Source organism: Heptranchias perlo, chromosome 20 (assembly GCF_035084215.1).
Source record: "Heptranchias perlo isolate sHepPer1 chromosome 20, sHepPer1.hap1, whole genome shotgun sequence".
NCBI lineage: Eukaryota > Metazoa > Chordata > Chondrichthyes > Hexanchiformes > Hexanchidae > Heptranchias > Heptranchias perlo.
The window spans coordinates 24,837,790-24,847,752 of NC_090344.1; the positions used below are offsets into that span (position 1 = coordinate 24,837,790).

Sequence of the window (9,963 nt, forward strand, 5' to 3'; positions counted from 1 at the left end):
AGAGAGAAAAAAACAAGAGAAAAAGGCAGCAGATAACAGAGAATTAAAATTCAACGACAGACGATACAAATATTGCCCATCCTTGATGCCTCTCCATTCCGTCCCCAATCCTTCAGTGGCGGGTATCAAATTTCACTGTAATTAAATGCGAGAATAGAAGAAGAAGAAACTCAATAACCAAAAACTGCCGAAATTCGGGATTGAACCAAAAACCTTTACATCTTCAGTCTAACGCTCTACCAACTGAGCTATTTCGGCCCCATGTTCATGTGCTACTTTAAGTCATTGTCTTGAAAAAAATAACCCCAGGAGGAATGGCCCCTCCTGTTCATTCCGCAATTCAAATAAAAACATGGCATTCATATATACATACCCACATTTCGTATATAAACATCGCACTCATATATACACACCCACAGTTCATATATAAACATCACACTCATATATACACACCCACAGTTCATATAAAAACACCGCACTCAAACATACACACCCACAGTTCATATATAAACACCGCACTCATAATAAACAAAGCACTCATATATACACACCCACAGTTCATATATAAACATCACACTCATGTATAGACACCCACAGTTCATATATAAACATCGCACTCATACATGCACACCAACAGTTCAAATATAAACGTTACACTCATATATACATTCCCACTGTTCATATATAAACACCGCACTCATAATAAACAAGAAACACATATATATACACCCACAGTTCTTATAAAAACACCGCACTCAAACATACACACCCACAGTTCATATATAAACACCGCACTCATAATAAACAAAGCACTCATATATACACACCCACAGTTCATATATAAACATCGCACTCATATATACACACCCACAGTTCATATATAAACATAACACTCATATATACACACCCACAGTTCATATATAAACACCGCACTCATATATACACACCCACAGTTCATATGTAAACATCACACACATATATACACACCCACAGTTCATATATAAACATCACACTCATATATACACACCCACAGTTCAGATATAAACATCACACTCATATATACACACCCACAGTTCATATATAAACATCACACTCATATATACACACCCACAGTTCATATATAAACATCACACTCATATATACACACCCACAGTTGATATATAAACATCGCACTCATATATAAACACCCACAGTTCATATATAAACATCACACTCACATATACACACCCACAGTTCATATATAAACATCGCACTCATATATACACACCCACAGTTCATATATCAACATCACACTCATGTATACACACCCACAGTTCATATATAAACATCACACTCACATATACACACCCACAGTTGATATATAAACATCGCACTCATATATACACACCCACAGTTCATATATAAACATCACACTCACATATACACACCCACAGTTCATATATAAACATCACACTCATATATACACACCCACAGTTCATATATAAACATCGCACTCATATATGCACACCCACAGTTCAAATATAAACTTTACACTCATATATACATTCCCACTGTTCATATATAAACACCGCACTCATAATAAACAAGAAACTCATATATACACATCCACAGTTCATATATAAACATCGCACTCATATATACACACCCACAGTTCATATATAAACATCGCACTCATATATACACACCCACAGTTCATATATAAACATCACACTCATATATACACACCCACAGTTCATATATAAACATCACACTCATATATACACACTCACAGTTCATATATAAACATCACACTCATATATACACACTCACAGTTCATATATAAACATCACACTCATATATACACACCCACAGTTCATATATAAACACCGCACACATATATACACACCCACAGTTCATATATAAACATCGCACTCATATATACACACCCACAGTTCATATATAAACATCACAGTCATATATACACACCCACAGTTCATATATAAACATCACTTTCATATATACACACCCACAGTTCATATATAAACATCGCACTCATATATACACACCCACAGTTCATATATAAACATCACACTCATAAATACACACTCACAGTTCATATATAAACATCGCACTCATATATACACACTCACAGTTCATATATAAACATCACACTCATATATACACACTCACAGTTCATATATAAACATCACACTCATATATACACACTCACAGTTCATATATAAACATCACACTCATATATACACACCCACAGTTCATATATAAACATCACACTCATATATACACACTCACAGTTCATATATAAACATCACACTCATATATACACACTCACAGTTCATATATAAACATCACACTCATATATACACACTCACAGTTCATATATAAACATCACACTCATATATACACACCCACAGTTCATATATAAACATCACACTCATATATACACACTCACAGTTCATATATAAACATCACACTCATATATACACACTCACAGATCATATATAAACATCACACTCATATATACACACCCACAGTTCATATATAAACACCGCACTCATATATACACACCCACAGTTCATATACAAACATCACACTCATATATACACACCCACAGTTCATATATAAACATCACACTCATATATACACACCCACAATTCATATATAAACACCGCACTCATATATACACACCCACAGTTCATATATAAACATCACTTTCATATATACACACCCACAGTTCATATATAAACACCGCACTCATATATACACACCCACAGTTCATATATAAACATCACACTCATATATAGACACCCACAGTTCATATATAAATATCGCACTCATATATACACACCCACAGTTCATATATAAACATCGCACTCATATGTGCACTCCCACACTTAATAAAACAACAGCGCACTCCTACTGCACACCCACTTAATATCTACCCAATGTCCTATTTATGGTTCTCACTGAAGTTTGAACACTGAAAGTTTAACTGTTTTCCAGATACTGTCCGTCCTACTTTGTATTTTCAACGTTAAATTTGCAGAAGTCCGGCAAAGGGGGCGCGATATCGGCCCTGTCGGTGAATGCTGTTTCGACGGATGTGTCGGTGTCCAGGAGCTGGCGGGGATTGGAAAGTTCTCGTGTCACACGAAGTGTCTGAAAGGCCCGTGTACACATGAAGGTCATCAGTGCGGTGCTTGTACCTCGTGCTGCAATGTTAGCGAGCCTGACATCAACTGAAAAGGCGGCTTGTTGCAAACACGTTGTGGTCACAATTTCTTTTTGCACATAACTGAACCTAAAACATCCAAAATGCAATGTTTTCTTCGCTGCATCACAATAAACAATATCTTATTATAAAGTTTCGCTCATTGGTTCCTCACTGTCAGAGGGAGAATTGTCTAAAACCCCTTGTTTATTTCATTGTTCATTCAGAATCAGCTGACGGATTGACACAGAGAGATAAACACAGCGAGAGATACAGAGTATCGGTGAACACAGCGATAGATACAGAGTATCCCTAAACAGAGCGAGAGATACAGAGTATCGGTAAACACAGCGAGAGATACAGAGTATCAGTAAACACAACGAGAGATACAGAGTATCGGTAAACACAGCGAGAGAGACAGAGTATCGGTAAACACAGCGAGAGAGACAGAGTATCGGTAAACACAGCGAGAGAGACAGAGTATCGGTAAACACAGCGGGAGATACAGAGTATTGGTAAACACAGCGAGAGATACAGAGTATCGGTAAATACAGCGATCGATACGGAGTATCGGTAAACACAACGGGAGATACAGAGTATCGGTAAACACAGCGGGAGATACAGAGTATCGGTAAACACAGCGGGAGATACAGAGTATCGGTAAATACAGCGAGAGAGACAAGAGAAATGGAAAAAAACAAACTGTCTCAAACACTAATAGACAGTGACAGGTCGATGCTCGGCGTCAGTCAGAGGAGCTGGGACTTTTGCAGCTTAATTTGTCTCCTTGGCGAAGCTGGGCAAATTGCCTTTTTCGTAACAAGAGTTCAGCGGTTCGATTCCCAGTGGAGCCTTTTTATTCTCTCTGATATTTACCTTATTTGTGAATTAAACAACAAAATAACACAGGGCGGTATTTGTATTAATTCCGGAGCCAACAAGGAAAGGACTGCAGAACTGCAATGCGGAAGTGCTTGTTCTTTGTGCAGACGGACCTCTCATTGAATTAGCAAGCACTTTGAGCTTGACAAATCATTGAATCGTTGGAGCATTGAAGGAGGTCATTCGGCCCGTCGAGTCTGCACCGGCTCTTTGTAAGAGTATTCCAATTCGTCCCATTCCCTCGCTCTTTCCCCGTAGCCCTGCAATGTTTTCCCTTACACTATTTATCCAATTCCCTCTTGAAAGCCACGATTGAATCTGTTTTCACCATCCTTTCAGGCAGCGCATTCCAGATCAGAACTTCTCGTTGCTTATTTTTTTTTCTCATGTCGCCTTTGGTTCTTTTGCCAATCATCTTAAATCTGTGTCCCCTGGTTCTAGGGCCTTCCGCAAATGGGAACACTTTCTCCGTATTTACTTTATCTGAAGCCGTCATGATTTTGAACACTTCCATCAAATCTCCTCTCAAGCTTCTCTGTTCGAAGGAGAACAACCCCAGCTTCTCCAGTCTATTCGCGGAACTGAAGTCCCTCATCCCTGGAACCATTTCTGCACCCTCTTTTCTGCAGCTGTTCTGCACCCTCTATAAGACCTTCACATCCTTCCGAAACTGCGGTGCTCAGATTGGGACACAATGCTCCAGTTGTGGCCGAACCAGTGTTTTATAAAGGTTTAACATAACTTCCTTGCTTTTGTGCTCTCCGCCTCTATTTATAAAGCCCAGGATCCAGTCTCCTTTTTAACCGCTTTCTCAATCTGTCCTGCCACCTTGAAAGATTTGTGCACATATACCACCAGGTCGCTGTTCCTGCAACCCCTTTAGAATTGTACAATTTAGTTTATTTTGCCTCTCCTCGTTCTTCCTTCCAAAATATATCAGTTCGCACTTCTTTGCATTAAATTTCATTTGCCACGTGTCCACCCATTCCACCAGCCTGTCTATGTCCTCTTGAAGTCTATTACTATCCTCATCACTGTTTACTACACTTCTAACTTTTGAGTTATCTGCAATTTTTGAAATTGTGTCCTGTACACCCAATTCCAAGTCATCAACATATATCAAAAAAGCAGCGGACCTCGTACCGACCACTGGGGAACACGACTGTATACCTTCAAGAAACAACCGTTCAACACGACACTCTGTTTCCTGTCATTTAGCCAATTCGCATCCATGCTGCCACTGCCTCTATTTATTCCAATAGCTTCAATTTTGCTGACAAGCTTATTATATTACCTCAAGACTGGACTATTCCAATGGTCTCCTGGTTGGACTCCCATCTTCCCCCCTCAATAAACCTGAGCTCATCCAATACTCTGCTGCCCGTAACCTAACCCTGTTCTCCCATCTCCCCTGTGATCACTGAGCGGCATTGACTTCCAGTCCGGGAACGCCTCGATTTTAAAATTCTCATCCTTGTTTTCAAATCCCTCCACGGCTTCGCCCCTCCCTATCTCTGTCACCTCCTACCGCCCTACAATTCTCATCCTTGTTTTGAAATCCCTCCATGGCCTCGCCCTTCCCTATCTCTGTAACCTCCTACAACACTACAGTCCTCCGAGACCTCGGCGCTCCTCCAATTCTTGCTGAACAAATTGGCTTCCGGTCGCAGAACGCCTCGATTTTTAAAATCTCATCCTTGTTTTCAAATCCCTCCATGGCCTCGCCCCTCCCTATCTCTGTAACCTCCTCCAGCACTAAAACCCTCCGAGATCTCTGTGCTCCTCCAATTCTTGCTTCTTGTGCATCCCCGATTTTAATCGCTCCACCATTGGCGGCCGGACCTTCAGCTGCCTCTGCCCTAAGCTCTGGAATTCCTGCCCTGAATCTCTCCGCCTCGCTACCTCTCGCTCCTGATTTAAGATTCTCCTTAAAACCTCCCTCTTTGACCAAGATTTTATTCACCTGTCTTAATACCTCCTTATGTGGCTCAGTGTAAAATTTTGTTTAATTACGCTCCTGTGAGTTGCCTTGATAAGTTTTACTACGTTAAAGGCGCTATATAAATGCAAGTTGTTCTTCTTGTTGTGTGGCACTTTTTCAATTGCACTGCCCTCATCAACCCTCTCCGTTACCTCACTCAACTTAGTTACACACGATTTGCCTTTAACAAATCCATGCCGGCTTTCCTTTATTAATCCACACTTGCCCAAGTGACTATTCATTTTGGCCCAGATAATCGTTTCTAAATGCATCCGCACCTCCGAGTTTAAATTGACTGGTCTGTAGGTGCCGGGTTTATCCTTACACCCTGTTAGAACAAGGATGTAGCATTGGTAAATATACAATCCTCTGGCATCACCCCCGCTTCCACGGCGGATTGGAAGATTATGACCAGCACCTCTGAAATTTCCACCCTTACTTCCCTCAGCAACCTTGAAAGCATCCCATCTGGACCGGGTGACGTATCAACTTTAAGCATTGCCAGCCTTTCAAGTACCTCCTCTGTATTGATTTTCACCCCATCCAGTATCTCAACTCCTTCCCTTTTTACTGTGACTTTGGCAGCATTTTCTTCCTTGGTAGAGACAGATCCAAAGTACTCATTTACTTTCCTCAGTCATGCCCTCTGCCTCAATGCGTAGATCTCCTTTTTGGTTCCGAATCGGCCCCACCCCTCCTCTTATTCCCATTTCTCTATTTATATGCCTACAGAAGACTTCTGGATTACCTCTTCTGTTAACAGCCAATCGATGTTTACATTCTCTCTTTCCCACCCTTATTTACTTTTTCACGGTACTTCCTATATTCAGCCTGGTTCTCACTTGTATTGTCAAACTGACATATGTCATAAACCCCCTTTATCTGCTCCTTATTACACTCTATCTCTTTCCTCATCCAGCGGGCTCTGGCTTTAGTTGCACTGCCTTCCCCCTACTGGGAATCTACTTAGAGTGCACCCGAAACATCTCCTCTTTAAAGGCCACCCATTGTTCGATTACATTTTAGCCTGCCAATCCTTGATTCCAATTTACACGGGCCAGATACGTTCTCAACCCACTTGAATTGGCCCTCCTCCTATCAAGTATTTTACTCAAAATAGCTCCTTCTCCTTTTGCATAACTAATCTAAATCTTATGTTACTATGATCACCGTTCCCTAAATATTCCCCCAGGGACACTTGCTCCACTTGACCCACCTCATTCAGCAAAACCAGATCCACCAACGCCTCCTTCCTCGTATCATTATGTGATAATATTAAAACTTGTGACGTATTTGAATATTTGTTACATTTAATGTAAGATGTTTGACCTGCGAATGTGTCGAAAACACGGTTTGAGGATACTGTTCTGGAGGGCTTATTTTACAAACTTTTTACCAGCAACCAGCAACCAATCTCCATTAAAGGTTGTGAAGTGAAGCTGGTTTATTAGCAGTTTTCGGCGTTCAGCTTTTCTCCACAATGTGCAATTAGTAGAAACTCATTTGGAGCACAGCTTAGTATCAATGAGAATGTCAGGCACTGGATAGTTGGGATGGAACCGACTCTTACAATAATTACAAAGTGCAATAGATTACAAAGAGAAAAAGCCAATCCAATCTCTCAGTCTCTCTCTGTCACTTTCTCGGTGAGCGAACGTAAACCAGCAGAAGAAGCTAAAACAAAGAACTGAGAGTTTTGTTTGTTTCCTTTTCCTTCGGGCGAGTACAGTTGAAGAGAAGGATTTCTGTTTCCTGCTGGACAAATAACTGGAATGATCAGTGTATCTGGTTCCCATGGTACCCAGTGAAACATCCACGTTTATATTTCACATTTACACTGATACCTCCCTTCCTCACTAATTATAGGAAACTTTTGGTAAGGTTCAATCACACTTCAGAAGTCCAGAAGCGCAAAGAAAGGTGGACATTTCATGGTGACGTAACCAACAGGCGAGGGAGGTTTGCAGGTTGACCTGGAGCTTTTAAATGTATAAACTCCTTCCAATGTACAAACTCCCCTCACCAACAACAATTCAATTCTCACTGATCTGAGACTTTGGTCATTATTGGTGATTATACTTTGTGGAGTTAAAGCAGCAGTAAATCCGTTGTGTGTTGTGTACATAGCAGTTCAGTCAATATAAAACATTGTCACCCGACCTACCATGAGCAATGCCACAGGGGGTATTTTAGGTTAGGGACAGTTCTGCCTCCAGCAGTTGGTCTCTCGGTCACACATCCGGCATCACCTCTCGGTCTCACACTTCAGAGTCACGACTAAATATAAACACATTTCTTCTTCAGACTTTTACATGGAGATCAACAAATCACAAGTCAAGATGGAGAGGGCAAACAAATCAAATATTTAAGAACGTTACAGATCGAAAATTCACCATAAATGACTGAGAAAAAATGAAGCAAACGGATCAAGATGAACAATTAGCAAAAGGTAACAATTAAAGAAAGGAGAAGGGGAACCGATCAAATCGTTTTTGAAAAATACTTTCAGTTTTCATCTTAGTTTCTCCGTTAAGTTGGGGGCGTACATCGAGAAATATTTTTCGTAACATCATAAAGACAATTAGAATAAACATTTCGCAAAGTCGGCCTTAATCTTACTTATACGATAGCGTGTTATGTGTTTGTAAAATCTGCAATTGTTTTACCATTCTTCAAGTTTAGAGAGATGCTCTGAATATGTGTTCTACATTGAAACGTAAGTGGATTAATAAAATAAAATGAGGAAATCTGTTTAAAAATATGAAGAGCTGATTTTCCATGTTGAATATATATTTATATACACAACTGTCATTTGTGAAATGATGGAAGGTATTTATTTCTATATCTGTACGGGTAAGGAAATCCCCATTGGATAATCTCCAGGAATCAGTCAAGTACTTAAATTAGTTTGTCAAACCCAAAGCACCCTTTGCGATTTGCTGATTGAATATTTGCATGGAAATCACGACCATCACAAAGCATTGGAACAAATGTACCCGCTGAGGCTTCGGGGCTGTTACTGATTTATTTATATCACTGAGTAACCTATTTTAAACAGGGTGAAGGTACAAATCTAATGATAAGAGTCTGGGTTAGAGAAGGAACAAATGAAAGTATCAAATTTAATTACACTGATTCCACAAACACTGTACACCACATCCTTTAAACATTGTGAACTGTTTCGACATAAAACTGGTGAGGGTGTAAAAAGAAAGTAACAGAAAAAAAGCTCATTACTGTCTCAAATTTAATTTTGATATTGTTGCACAAACACTGAACAGACCATGCCTAAAACACTGTCCCGATCTAAAATTATTCGGCAGGAACCTGAGCCACAGTGAAAATGCTGTGATTTCAACCTGGTTCAAAATACGCAGCCTTCTGATTTGGAGTCAGACGCGACTGTTCTTGGACCAGGCCCACAACAAGCGATTGGAGCCGGATCCATTGGAGGGCGATCGGTGCAGACTGCCACCGCGGCTCTCGGAATGTGAGAGGCGGAAGCAGGAGCAGTCTTACCGCCTCAACCACAGCACAGGATCCCCGCTCTCCCACCCATTGCATAACTGACTCTGTGGCGCAATGGATAGCGTGTTGGACTTCTACCTAATAATTGGAGGAGATATTCAAAGGTTGTGGGTTCAAGTCCCACCAGAGTTGAATTTCAGATTCGGGAGCTGGGAAGTGAAATTTTGCAGCAAAACCGCAACAGGATCATTAATGTCCGTCAAGGACGGGAAACTGCCCCCGACACTTCATCTCACACCAGTGGCTCCAGTCACACCCGAATTTATAATTCTAAATCCACTCTGAGCTGGATTGGCGAAACACTCTCAAGGAGGAGACTCATCCTCTGCTCAGACCGAAAGTCAATCTGCTGGACTTCCGGCTC

At 40.6% G+C, this 9,963-nt stretch overlaps 2 non-coding genes across 2 annotated transcripts; one reads left to right on the forward strand and one right to left on the reverse strand.

Moving 5' to 3' along the window:
- Positions 1-185: 185 nt before the first annotated feature.
- On the reverse strand, positions 186-258 carry trnaf-gaa (transfer RNA phenylalanine (anticodon GAA)). The gene has a single exon. It is a non-coding gene; the product is annotated as a tRNA-Phe (tRNA).
- A 9,381-nt stretch (positions 259-9,639) lies between these two features.
- On the forward strand, positions 9,640-9,731 carry trnar-ucu (transfer RNA arginine (anticodon UCU)). Its single transcript is given in 2 exon segments — positions 9,640-9,676; positions 9,696-9,731. It is a non-coding gene; the product is annotated as a tRNA-Arg (tRNA).
- The last annotated feature ends 232 nt before the right edge of the window (positions 9,732-9,963 follow it).